A 15,328-nucleotide genomic window follows, 5' to 3' on the forward strand; every position below is an offset into this window, starting at 1 on the left:
TATTGAACAAAGCTTATTGAAACGAAAAGCACCTCTTTGATACAGGTTGAAGTAGTCTTTGGTACAAGCTTCAATGCAAATATTATAATGTAAGTAAAACAAAGATGTCAGTAGATTGAATTGCAAATAGCTCATTGGTATCTCTGAATTGTTTCAAATAATTCCTGCAGTCTTATTTCTCCTGTTCCGTGGAAATGAAACATAAGAATGAAATTATTTCAGAAAATTGTATTTTTATCTTAATTTTCTAATATATTTGCTATCATTGTGCACAGTATTGTTTATTTTGTATTGCTCACTCCTATCGACTTTTTTGTCTGTTATGCTTACATCTGACTACTTTGACTGCGTATTTATCTTATCAGCACTTAACTTCCAGCGAACTGGACATATTAAAGTGTGTCGCAACACCAGACCTAAAAATGGAAATACACGGGACTGTGTCATGGACTCGTTAACTCGGAGTTTCCGATTAAAATGATAACTACGTATATGGAATACTGAGTGAATAGTGTAGGGCTGCTGCATGGAATGACTCGACCGATTAATCGAATCAGAATTACATGATTCTTAAGTAATTGATTGCACGAGGGGTTTTCCAAATCGTGGGTGAATAATTGTTCAAGGGTTATGAATATATTTACATTACAGGAGTACTCCGACAAAGATGACGCCTCTTCAAATATTCGAACCCCTATAAAATACTACACGCACGAGAATGTATAATGTACTTTTTCTATTGAGTATTCTCTATTTCTCAGGCGAATGAAATTCAACTTTTTAAACAGTTTTGTATTCAGTTGTTGTCCATATTGCATTCAAAAGTTGTATAATTATGTTTATATTTATATATTAATTAATGTGTGGGAATGAAAACGTATAGCAACTGTCAAAATTGTAACTGTTCTCGAGAATCATACAAAACATCTATGAAATAAAATTCCTTATATTCTAACTATTTATTTAATATTATTTTAAATACGTTCTGAAATAAAATTAATTTCCATCATGTAATTGGCGGCACAACCGGGTAGGAGGTGATTGTACATGAAAAAATAAGTTAAAAATATGAAATAGATTTTTTTCGTTTGAATTTTCGTTTTCGAGAAAAATTGAATTTGAAAATTTATTTGAAACGCGTGTATTTCATCGTGGTAGTAATTAGAAACGGAATGCAATGAACAGACACACTAGCCAAGTCCTATTCAATTTCATGCGTATTCAGCAGATTTTCAAATTCGATTATATTGAAATAAAAGCCTTAAATGAAAAAATGTTGTTCTTTTTTTCGACTTATTTTTGTACGTACAATCACCACCTGATCAGTTGTACCACGGTTTCGAGGAGACACTGTATATGTATGTATTATACATATTTTTAACATTACTTAGACTAAAATAATACAACATTAAATTTTAACTGTAACAATTTTTTACATCTACTATAATTTTCAAGATATACAGAAAAATCGGAAGGCCCACGTTAAAAGAATTTACGTAAAAATTACGTTACACCTTTAAATTTATACATAAGATAGTCAAGATTATAATAATCGTAATTATCGATATACTAAAGTAATATTGTGTACAATTTTTTGTTTATAATATTTCAGACAAGCGTGATTTGTACTAAAACGCTGCAGTAATGATATCCTGTTTCACTTAAAATAATATCCAGGTCCTTGAAATGTCGGAGAATATTATCCTCAGAAGCAAATAATTCCTTTCTTAGATATATGTGTTTAATTTGACGTATTATTGCCTTAGTATATACAATTCTCGAAAAAAATATAAACTCATTTATCTTCGCTTCGTTTAAACAAATAAGGGCAATGAATATTACCAATCTTGGAACTTAGTGGAAATACTGTACTGTAAAGAATATAATACTTTACAGAAATAGTAATGATTATTGTTATTAGATAATACGAAAAAAAAATAGTATAAAAGAATATAAAATTGAAAAGAAGCGTAAAATACGAGGTGCAGTAGCAGCATTGTTACTATGCCTAATCTTAAGTCCAGTAAACATAGTAAGTAGACTACAGATTTTATGCATTGATAGTAGAGGCGATGGTTTAAAATTCTACGGGTTTTATTTTATTTGGTAGAGAAGACCAGGGATAATTGTTCTTTTTGAGTGCTGTAGAATTTTGAAAAAATTTGTATATGACGATAAGCCTTGATTATTATAAAACATAACCAAACTTTAAAATTTAGAATATATTACACCAGTTTTTTAAAATATAACTTTCTTTAAAATCACCTATTTGTCCCTACCCCTATGGATGATTGTAACACCATATCTAAATTGAAAAAAAAAACAACTAAAAGGAAACGTGCTTTTAAATGATATTTTTATTTAGTCTATAGATAGACATAAACATAAATATAAAGATAAATATAGACATAAACATAACATAAAGTTTTAACATTTTTAAAAATGCAAATATGTAAGTGTTATTAACATTCACTTTTTCCTAGCAGTGGCTACGCGCTGCGATTTGTAGCCAACGCTACCGTGGGAACTCGGCCGGCAAACTCACGCTTTGATTGGTCGGAGTTTTTCGTTAATATCTCGGTAACGAAGCCTCACATTACATTGTTGCTAAGGAAAAACTTGTTCCAATTCATCCCCCGACTCCCCCATTTCCGGGTCGGACAACATTTTTGTTACACCCTGTATAAATCCGTTGATTCCAACCCTCTGGGAATCAGAACTGTACCGTCGCCTCTAGAGTCACGTCGCGCCACGTTCTTTTGAGTTGGTCATTACGTTAGTGAGATCGGGCTAAAGTTCCCTTTCGAATTCAGTTAACCTTGTAGTAAACCGCGACCACTTTGTCTGTATTCCGGCTAGAATTATTACTTGGTATTATACCGTAAAATCCACTCGCAACCAAGTAACTTGTTTGATTATGTTACAGAAGTTCCTATAAATGTAAATTATGTTAAATGGATTTAAGAATTAAGCTTTAGATTTCTTACAGCAATACTGAAGTAACGAACACTTTTTGGATCCAGCGGAGGTTCAAAGAAATTACTTTTAATCGACAAATCATTGTCTTAAATATTTCCAGATTACGATATACCCCAACAATATAATTAATTACTCTCCTAAGTATTTACGGTATTTTGAAACCAAACTGCGGAAATTAAATGGCACCGGAATTCATATTTTAAGGCTCATATTCCAGCGATTTATTTTAAAAAGAATAAGCCGACAATGGGACCAGGAGTTGTACGCCGATGACGAATAAATCATGCCTGGCAACAACGTGACTCGTTTCGGGAGGTTATCCCAGGGGCCAATGGAGACGTAAACGCCGGGACAGAATCTAACACGCAACGTAGAAATCGAGCCAAAAAGGGGAAGCGAGATTTCTCTTCTTGCGGGATACATGGCGCATAGACTCACCTTGACATTCGAAAAGCCCGACTGTGTCTGTGGAAAGGAAGCGCCCATTGATTTAGGAAACAAGTTCAGTGAGAAAAATTACTGCACTTGCCGCAGCTTTTACTGCAATGCATTGGCAATTCAAATGAGTTACGTGACACAGACACCTTTTGTAGCCGATGAACGAAGAGATAAAAAATAAAAACAGGTGACAAAATGAGAAACAAGAAGAACACGGGAAAGATGTAACTGGCGGATATGAAAAGCAGTCCGCGTAAAAAGGGTCGTGGCGATGAATTCGCGAGACTCGTGAGTTTCTTCCGCGCTTTTTTCTTTCGTTTTTCGAACGTCTCGACTGTTAATTGACTATACGACATGTGTAGTCTGCTAACTAATTTCCGACGAAGAACGCAAAGAAGTGTCGGTAATTACACGGTCGGTAGAGGAAGCGAGGTAGGGACCATCACGGGGGAAAAAGAAACGGGACGCGAAGATAACCGCTCGCGGAGTGTGCTTAAAGGATTATACAACGCAGATCTAAGCGAAATCCGCAGTATTCGTGTGCGACGACGGAAGCGACGAGTGCCGAGAGACCGTAAGGAACGTGAAAATTTAACAAGAATGTTTGCATCGTACAAATACTACATGAAACGTGTAACGAAATAGAATATCTGGATATGTGATTATTTTCTATCATCGCACATATTGTAATGTAATTCAATTTCTGGCGTTCTATTGGGTTGTTCGGAAATGTTTCTAGCGTTGTTAACCCTTTGAGTGTAAAATATGCTAACGAGGGAGCATTGGTAACTCGAAAATTTCGACTTTTTCTAAACTTTACAGGATTTCAGGGGAATTACTTTCTATAGAAGTAAAAGTATCAGGAAATTTTTCTTTTTGCTACTTTTTTGGTTCTTCAGAGTGAAAACATCCCTAAACACTTTGCAAAGAAACTGAGTTATTTAAATACCGTTACAAAATTTTTGCGTGTAATTAATATCTCAGTATACCATAATTTAAAACAAGACTAACAGTCTCTATTAACTAAAACGTTATATTTTCGAAGATTTATGACCCTGACTTGAAAAACGAAATAAAGTTTGTCTGGCTACGTTCGGCCTTTTCCACTGTGGCAGTCAACGTATTAATGGCTAACGTGTATTCTGTTATTTATGTATAGTATATATAAATAAATTTTTAGAATGAAAGTTTAATTACATTTCATACTCTATAAAACTATGCAATAAAATTGTTACAAACTTATTTATTTATTTGTTTATTTATTTAAACAACAAATATTTAACAATTTCATTGTACAGTTTTATAAAGCATATAAAGTCATTATATTTATTTTAATAATTTTTGTATATCTACTATAGTTTTCAAAATATACAGGAAAGTATGAAAACATACGTTAATCTGTAAGGGGTGTTTCCACCCCGAAGAACGAAAAAGTAGCAAGAAAAGAAAAGTCTCTGATACTTCTATTGGGTTCCACTGCAAACTTGCAGCGCTTTTAAAAAATTAGAATTTTCGGATTACCAACGTTTTCTTGTAAGCCAAACACTATTATTGTCGATATCACTCGGACTGCGATGATAATCGGTGTCGAAGAATTTTTTATACAACACATAATTCGGTTTTAATACATACAATTTTATAAACATTATCTAACTGATCTAACTTTTATTTAGATAAATATTAAGTGAATGTAACCTTTCACTGGACGTGTACGAGCATCCATGTTCCATACCTATGTCGTTCACTGACAATGAGTACATAAATTCACGCATGGCACCTAACTTTAAGGGACGTACTACGCTCCACAATATTCAATTTTATCTTCCACTTCTTTTTACAACATACTACCATGTTCATAAAAATACAGCACAATGTCAAGAGAGAAATTCAACGACTTAACCTTCAGCGCTGCTCATTATAAAACAGAAAAAGCTACATGGGTCGTTGCAACTACATATGCATTCGAAACACCAAGCTTGTATGCAGCAACTATTCTCGAAGCAAACGCACAGGACGTGCAAGTATTTTGTATTCGTACGTAAAACAGTTTCAAGCATCAGAGTGCACACTGTTGGTGTGATTCAGGAACATTTTCAGAAAGGATCCTTTCATCCCCCACATTCCGTCACTTCCCTTTCGAGGCAGATACCGCGCTGCGCTGTGCGTCCGAGAAAAGATCCTGTCGCGCCCCTCCGAGGCGAATTTCTTTCATTAAGAAATATTTTTTTAGCCAGCCAGTATTCTCGCCTAGTGTAAACCACGAATACAACTTTATGTTGAATAATCTCCGCGGAATTGTCACGCCGGCGAGCAAGCAGCATGCATGTGTTCCACCGCTACGAATGGGGTGGGGGAAAGCGAGAAGAAAAGAAGGGAAAAAAGGAGGAAGAGAATGAGTAGAAACGTATGAACAAAAGGGGCACGCAGAACCTCTGCACGGAGTATTTTTCACGTCCACCTGTTCACTGAGAAAATATATATCTACACACCGGGACGCAAGATGGCCGCCCAATGGTGATGTTCGAGCACAATGCTGAGCGAGCGGGATACACGATGAAACGCAATACACGGAAAATGAGAGCCGATAATTGCACCTGCGCCCTAGATCGAGAAATCCGATGAACAGCAAATAATGATCGGGTACCTAGACATCGTTCGCGATCTCCGAACGACTAGACGTTTTTTCACAGAGGGGAATTAACATTCGATATTTGCTTTAACTATTGATCTTATCGAAACTAAGGCGTGCACGTAGATTATATAGTTTACTTACTTTTTATGCTTTATAAGACGGTTACAGTTGCATGATACAATTATTTTTTCGGACTATTTACAATTTCTTCTAATTTTTCAGGTAATTTTGCACCATTTATATAAAGTTTCCGTACTTTTAGTTAAAAACCAGTTCAACATGCCGTTGTGAATGAATAGATGACATTCTCTATTCATTCTCAACGGCACGTTGAACTGGTTTTTAACTAAAATTACGGAAACTTTATATAAATAGTGCAAAATTATCTGAAAAATTAGAAGAAATTGTAAATAGTCCGGAAAAATAATTGTATCACGCAACTGTATGTTACCGTCTTATAAAGCATAAAAAGTAAGTAAACTATATAATCTACGTGTACGCCTTAGTTTCGATAAGATCAATAGGTAATTTCGAGCGCAAACAGTCATATTTTCAGTGATCTGAATGAATTATGATCTGACAATGAGAGAACAATGGTTTGTAAATAGGTTTGCTGCTGTTAAATTAACTAATCGAACCAACATGGTTTCTTTAACCCTCCGAGCACGGAAACATAGTCACCGGTCCCTATGTCATTTCTGACCCCACACCGATATTCTACTGCCACACATCGACGGCGAGGCCCTCACCGACACTGTACTAACACAGTGCCAGTATGGCTCGAGCTCGAGACCCTCACCGATATTACTACGCAGTGGCGGTTGCTCGAGCTCGAGCTCGAGCCACCTTCACCATGTATACAATGTAATGATTAGCTGGTTCCACATTACATTTGGATTTTCGTGGTTCTTATTACACTAACTAGAATGAAAATCCCGTGAATTATAAAACAAATTATATTTATTAGTCAATACTTCTGCGTCGTCTTGGCCCGGTCGTTCGCATGTAAACAAACATCGGTCGCTTTGCGATTTACGCGACAGCTCCGTCACTGCGTACGTGTCGCTCTTGAGACCGCGTATCCCCACTCCTGACTCTGTCACTGTATGCATGTCGCTTTCGCCAACGCGTGACCCAGGGACCGTGCTCGGAAGGTTAATATGTTCATTATAGCGCGACAGTAATACTGGTGATAGTAACGAATAATAGTTTCAATGATCATATCAGTAATGTTGTATTTCCAGGGCCTTAGGATCAATACAAACAATCTTTCATATCTACCAGCGTGTTGCGTTCATAAGCGATCAATTAATGTTGTATGAGAAGCAACGCAGACAAACATTTTTAGAACTTCTTTATCTGCCGAGAAACAAGTAGCCTAGTAAATAAAGGTAGAATCAGTCACAATCGAATAAGTTATTTAATTTTCCGCTACGTCTGCCCTCAGCTCTCCATACAATATAATAGCGTCTGGAGAGGAGAAATTCGGCTAAATCTCGTTCAGAGGGAGACCGATGTTTCCACGAAGAAGGGATCCACAACGCCTTCGAATATATTGGTTGCTCCAGACGTTTCCCACAATCCCGCATTCTGCACGGCTTCGATGCTACGAGAGAATTCAAGGCAACCATAGCTTCTTATCGATCAGCGCCCTTATTCTATCTCCACAGTTCCCCGACTTTCTCGGCCAGTCATGTTCGGATCACTTATAACATAGTTTTCATATCTTTCCGTTCGTCAGATTTTATTGTGCTCCACCAGTCGGTTCAACTTTTGCTTAGGCAAGGAAAAACAGTTTCTGTTTGATGATACCGAGTGATAATATATCACGAGAATACTCGTTTATATAGTGTACCGACTATATATTGGTGCTGTATGTAGGTTCGAGTAGAGTTTAAAATGTAACAATTGATACTGAAAGTAGAACTTTATGCAAAGTCGAACTTTTGTAGACTAAATAATTTTCACAAACGGGATTGATATACATATACTCTGCTTCTTCTAGTATACTGTATTTCTTCGGAATGTTTTCATTTTTCAGAAGCTAGTTGAGTTTTTATTTGTTATACTTCGAGAAATTAAACGCGTTAAAAATGGTCAAACATGGAATTTCATACAGAAAACTTTTGTATAGCATACATCTTATTTCAAATATTAAAAAATATTATTTTTTTTATTTAAGTTTTATTGTTAAAATACTCTTCTTCGCTTCATAGATAACATACGCAATCTTTTCGTTGTGTGCTTTTTCTCTATAAACCCAGTGGACACTTGAAATAAACGAATTTCGGTCTGAAGATGTGGAACACTTGTGAAAATTTTGACACATCTATTTAGTATCGTCCTGTACAACCAGCACGGATAGACCTGCAAGAGGAGTCAATCTCGCCGAGCGTCAGATTGGACGTCGATGGAAAATTTCCGCAGAGTGAAAAGCGTTCTGCGAAACCATCAATAACTCCCTCTTAACGGCTGTGTTTGTACACACTGACACGAATGATTACAGTGGCATATACATACTCTACAGGAGAATCATCGTGATGTAGGTACCTACTGTATATGGCACGATCGAAATATTTTCGTAATGCGTGTCACGTGCCACATCCTATTTCTTACTTCTTCGTGGCTAGTGTTGCCACCCTCCCTTCCATCGAGTCCCCGTCATCCCTTCGTCGATTCATTGGAGCCTATGACCAACTATCGATTGGTTGGGCACGTGTAAGACAATTAATTTATTTGGTCCACGGACATTTCCTGTATTTCTTGGTCGATTGTACGGAATTGGTACAAATATAGTTTTAACCGAGAAAGTACAGACGAAAATAATTATTACCATCCGTTTTACCAATTTTATGAAAATAGTTAACGTTGACTTTTGTATTGGTTTTGTATGTAGTTACTCATAGAAGTATCCATTCATTCCGTACTGTATATTTCACCTTTTCCAGTTAACGTGAAAATGAACAATTTTGATTTATATTGGAGTAAACCTAAATATGCTCTGAATTAGAATATTTTCAACCAACAATAAGAGATTCTGTAGAGCTTACTTTAAAAAGTATTGGTATTTCTGAAAGTAAATAATATCACGAAACCACTAGTTTCATTTGTGCATAACGAATTCAAAGTTACAACGAAATCACCGGGATAAACGGCAAAGTATTAATTTATTGTAAATAAGTTTGTTTGAAATAAATGTTAACTGTAGGCGAATAGGTACTTTTGTGTGTGTTCATTTACTATATACATACATACTTCCACTGATACAAGTACTTTCTTAAGCAATGTGTAATTTCTCAATTTAATATATCTTAATTCAAACTAATTATATACTACGTACAATTAGCAGTTCTGATTTCAACATTCATTAAATATTTGTCGTAAATCTTAGTGCTTTTTTTTATGCAGTACATTGCAATTCACTTTTTATACAGTTACTCGCTATAAATCTACTCTATAAACAATACATGTTTTACATATTGACTCAGTGTTAAAGTTAAAAGTGCTAATTATCATGTTCATTAATATCATAAGAATAGATACTGTGTAGTTAGAAGTAGAAACTGTGTTGAGAAGTTTACTTTAGATTAGGATCTATCGTTTGTTTAAAAGAATATTGTAATAGTAAACCTTGAATTACTTATTCCCTCTTGCTATAAATATTACCTCGTTGATAAAGCCTTTATACGATTTAAATAAAAATCGAAACAAAAAGGATTACTGTACAAAATAATTTGCTTAATCGTTTATAATAATCGTCAGTATTTTCAACAAATATCTACAATCACCCTGATGGTATAAGATATATGTATTTATAAATAATAAATTTAATATTAAAGCAAATTAGTCTAAAAGGACAATTTGATTGCTTCTTCGCAATAAGCGGCTATCTCTAATGCCTTACCATTGATCCATTCTCCTTGGTTGGCTAATATTTACTCCTGGTGAGTGACAGGTCAAAATTAATTGATGGTCCAATGCCATTCATCGGTTGCATAGAAGCTGTTTGATTAACAGATTGTTTTATCTTTCATCTCTTGGAACCGACCTTCAGACACAAGCTCGTCTTCTCCTGAAAGGAGAGACCGTCTTGACTCGGGAGAAGGTGACATTCAACACGTTCCGTGCCACAGTGAAAAAGGCCGTACGTAACCAGACAATCTTTATGTCGTTCTTCAAGTCATAAATTACCGAAAATGTGTGTCTTTTGTTAATAGAGGCTGTTGGTCTTGTTTTAAACTACAGTTCAACATTAAGACGTTCCGTGCCATATGTACCACCGATGGTACACGTTAAATTTCCCATTCAGGCTGCGTGTACCACCGGTGGTACATGTGGCACGGAACGTGTTAATAAAGATTGCCTATTTTGAACCACATTTGTAACTCCATTTTACTAAACGTCTTAACCCCCTGAACTTTTACATTATCTACGCAAAATGTATTCGATATTATCAATAATTATTAATTTAATGGTTCTTCAAGTTTGTTTCACATTTCGTAAGTGTTCTAATACATATTGAAATACTAATACTAATGGAACAATCAGTTAAATTACAGTGTACAAAAAGTACTGTCACTTTGGTGTTATAAGTCGACACCTAGTGATCTAAATTTCATCAAACATTGATAAAATATCAATCAAAGATGTACATTAATCGACGACAAAATTTTCGCATAGACGCCGCCTCTAACTAGTATTTTTTATTTTTAAATTGTTCGGTTATTTTTGAGACAGACTGTTTAGTTTTGGATCCTGAAAACACGATAAACGATAGATCTGTTTTACGTAACGTTATAATTAGCTCGCCGATACGCCTATATGTCTATAGCACGTAATCCTACCTGTGAACGTCATCGGCCAGAGAGCAAAGCACAGATATTTACCGCAAACAACAAATCCAGGTCTATGCTTAAGCTATCTTTAGTAACATGTCATTGTACCGTCATGAAAGTGTATTGCTGTTGATCGATCGATGAGTGTCGTCGGTGCACCGGCTCGCATGTTCACTCACAGTTTTCGTCTCTCTTTACCTACCTCGTTCTAACCAACGAACGTTTCCAATACACGTTCAGGGAACTATCGTACAGAGGAAAAGCTACCGTTCAAATCTGAGCATTCAGACTCATTTTGCGCATTTAGGTTTTATTAGCAGCTCTATTAACATTTCGAATCTTGACTATTAATCGACACGCCACGTTAAAAGTCGCGCGATAAACGAGACAAAAATCTCGTACTTCTGAAACAGTTCGAAAACGTGCGCGAGTAACCTTTATTTTGTAAATATTTCCATTTTCAAGAGGATAGAATTTTTATATAAGTGATACAATAAAATTGACGGAAATTGAACAGAAAGATCTAGGAAACAAAAGTAAGATACAAATTGAATACTATAAACCGCGTATCTACTGTTCCCAACACGACAAAACCTTCGCATAATCGAAAGACGATTCGATTATATTAAATGGGTCAAGACGAATGCAATTGTGAACACAATAATATACGTAATTATAAATTCTTGGTTATAACGTGGTCCTATTAATTGAGTTTTATAAGGCCTTCGAAGCCTACTTTTAAAACATTAGAATTTGTAACATCAGTTCTGATGTAAAAAATATACACACACCTTTAATTTTCTATTCCAGGCCCGTGTAGTAAACGCTCTTCTTCTTCACACAGAGTCATTTTTGATAACGTATCATGGAAAAAAAAAAGTTGTCGATTTCTTTGAACCCGTCAAACCGAGCAACCCCCTTATTGTGAACGCCGGAGCTACTGTAACGAAAAATAAAGCGTCTGCGAGCTCGAATCTTTCAGCAGCACGCTAAGACACAGATCGTCTTTGATCTTACGAGTATAATATACTTCTCCGATGGAAAGATGAGCAGACGGGCAAGTACAAGCAACAAAAGGCGTCTGTTCCGGGGAACTCGTAAGATCAAAAGATATGTATCGTTTACTCATAAAACCGGATACCTTTCAACTAAATTAATAAGATACAATGAAGCAAGAATGGATGATTATTATAACAATGGTCACATTGTATAAGGAAATATCGTTGTTTAGTTGCAACAGAAACATTTGAAGTATACTTAATAAATACAGTCGACTCGTCTGTATTCGAATTTATTAGAAGACACGAATGTGTAGATAACACAAATTTTGTTCTGTAATATCTTCTGAATTTTCCCTGTAAAATTTCTCGTCTGAAACACGAATCTGGAAACAGAATTGTTCTATCACCTTCAATTTTTTAAAAACATATTTTTTTGTAAAAACGCACGATTTTTGCAAAAATAAGGTATTACGTGAAAACTAGAACGCTAGAAGTTATTAAAACATTTATTCAAAACTGTATGCTCTCATATATTTAGGTAACTTTTTCCTATCTTTAAGACTAAATTTAACTTTCTAGTATTTTCAGTTTTCACGTAATACCTCGTTTTTGCCCAGAATCGTGCGGTCTTACAAAAACTTATATTTTTCAAAAATTAAGGGTGGTAAAATTCTTGAGATGATAAATTCTGCTTCCAGATTCTTGTTTGAGATGAGGGAATGTGCAAGGATTACTGACTGAATATTGCACATCAGTGAAAATGGTTTTAATTTGTTGGACAGTGTATCTAGTAAAATTGTTATATAATATAGCACATACATTTATGAAATTGATCGTTTTATATTTTGGAAAAATGAATACAAATGTTAATAATATAAAAATAACGAACAATATAATAAAACAGGATTTGGTTAAAGGTTTTTGTCGATTTTACATTACATGTTCAATATATGTGTATATGTACATATATTGCTAACCATAATTATGAAGGTTATCTCATTTTTCATATCCCCTGTTGCCTATGATTGAAATAATCCATGTTTTGTTTGTCGTTTTACATAAAAAATCCTTTAAATCCGATTTTTATTTCAAACACATATACCGAAATGTATAAATCGAAAAGTAGTAAATAATCTTGTAAATCATTTTCTCATAAATTTAGCAAATATCGTTCAGCAAGAATTTGTTTAATTTTCTTAATTATATTCACTACTGTTCTACCATTTCGTACACCCTACAGGGCACACCGTTTTATTATACCTACATACATTGTATGTGCAGTACGTTATTTTGTTCCGAAAAAAAAACGTTCTGCGATTATTCCCCATTTAATCAGAAAATATTAGATAAAATATTTTTAAAATTATATTTGAAGAATGTACAGGTAATATCTTTCATTAGCACTCGGATAACGGAGTTGGATCATTTTTTATCGTAAACTTTTTTAAAAAGAAGGTTTAACCTTCATGCACTATTTGGATCAATTTGACCCGAGCTCAGACATTAACTTTTAATTATATTCTTTGTCAGAGAAACTTGTAAATTAATTTGACACCAGCAATATACATAATTCCTTAATTCAATTTTAGCTAAGATCAAATTTAATTTTGAAGTATAGTAATGCAACAATTTAATGAATAGTGGACGAGGGTTAATGTCTGATTATTGATCCTTATAAATGATGATCCTGCATAAAAACGTAAGGGGTAAGGAAATATACTTTTTAAAATTAACTATGAAGACAATAGCTTGATGGGAAATGTGAAATCTTGGAACTGCAGTGGTCAAGACGGCGATGCTTAAAGGTTAACCAATTAAAACGTAGAATCCATTAAAAACATCTGCTGATAGTATCAGAGATCTATTTACGATCGAGAATTAAAAGCTGCATTGCATCTGCAGCTGATCGCTATTCAGATATTACTTCCTTATGCTAATAACACAGAGGTTGATTTCACTTCGTATCTAGCAGATCAACCTACTGCTGCAGTGAACCACTTCAACTAAAGCAATTATCGTTATAAGAGTTAATCTTCGGCATAAGATTCTTCTTAGAACTTCAGTCTCATTTTCATATGTTCCCCTTACAAAGGAAATTTAATTTTAAAAACTCTCGTTTATACAAAACTTTTCTAGTGGCTCTTAAGTTACCAATACAAATTTCCAATATTTAGTAACAAAGTTTCAGTTGTTAATTCAACTAATGCATTGAGACGAACTATACAATTTACATATATTGTCACTAAAATATTTTATTTTCTAAAGGAAGTTGTAAATTCTAATAAAAAAGAAATTCCAACATACGTTTATTAACATGACAATAAGCAAGCTACCAATTTTTATTCGCCTTAATAAATAATAGTTCCATTTATATATCATACACGGCTAGAAATTACAAATTTCATTGTATTTTTCCATTATACGGATATGAAAGTTAAAAGTAATGCATCTTGTTTTTGTAATATGATATTTACATTTTTGATTGCTGTTGAAGCACCAAATTCAGATTAGAATTTTTCTAAGTATTACAAATCGCAGCACGTAGCCACCGCTAGCGCGGGAACTCGATTGGCAAACTCGCGCTCTGATTGGTCGGGGTTTTTCGTTAATATCTCGGTAACGAAGCCTCAGATTAAATTGTTTCTAAAGAAAAACTTGTTCCAATTCACTCCTCGAGTGCCTCCTTTCCGGGTCGGACAACATTTTTGTTACATCCTGTATACCATCGACACCCAGAACAAAAAGGTCATAAACCTATACCTTTAAAATATGCTCACGAATTTGGCGCGGTCAAGTCGAACCTTTGCCGGTCATCTTTAATATTTGCATATGCACGCGTCGACCCGAAGGAAAAGTTTCTTCCACCATGTCATCCTGGAAAAACCAAAGGCATTCCTTTTCCTTCCAGGCACAACAAATCAAATGAAAGTATTTTGCAGCCGCATCTACTTTTGGCTCTAGCCAATCACGAAAAATATGGACTTATGTTACTATCAAACTTCTTTCGAAAAACTAGTCTACCAGGAAGAGCGAAGGAATCTCCACCAACTGACACTCTCTTTGCATTAAAAGACTCTGGAGCAACCGCGTCGCTTTTTAAAACGTTATAATTCGTAATATTGCAAAAACACATTTTTCTCGAATTTTTTTCGGTCGTCGATATTTTGTTGGAAATCGAACAACTTTTCCTATTGCATCTTTTAGCATGTGTTACGATGCATTCAGGTATGTTTAACCCTGAGGTAACCTTGAACATTGAAGAAACAATGAAATTCTGATACAACGTTAGGATGCTATGTGAACTAACTTTTTATGTTACAAATGTTCCAAGTGATGTCCATCGGTGGTGCTACGCTATGTAAAATATATTTAAAAAATGTCTATTTACAAAACTGCTCTTTTGAAACCATTCAAACTGTGTTTGAAAGAGTTCTGATATCATT

At 34.8% G+C, this 15,328-nt stretch overlaps 1 protein-coding gene across 1 annotated transcript in view; it reads left to right on the forward strand.

The window, feature by feature from the left end:
* Nucleotides 1–15,328, forward strand: part of LOC107190544 (tubby-related protein 4) — a 74,074-nt gene that overhangs the window by 39,703 nt on the left and 19,043 nt on the right. The gene's annotated exons all lie outside the window — the stretch shown is intronic.

Source organism: Dufourea novaeangliae, unplaced genomic scaffold, assembly GCF_001272555.1.
Source record: "Dufourea novaeangliae isolate 0120121106 unplaced genomic scaffold, ASM127255v1 scaffold187, whole genome shotgun sequence".
NCBI lineage: Eukaryota > Metazoa > Arthropoda > Insecta > Hymenoptera > Halictidae > Dufourea > Dufourea novaeangliae.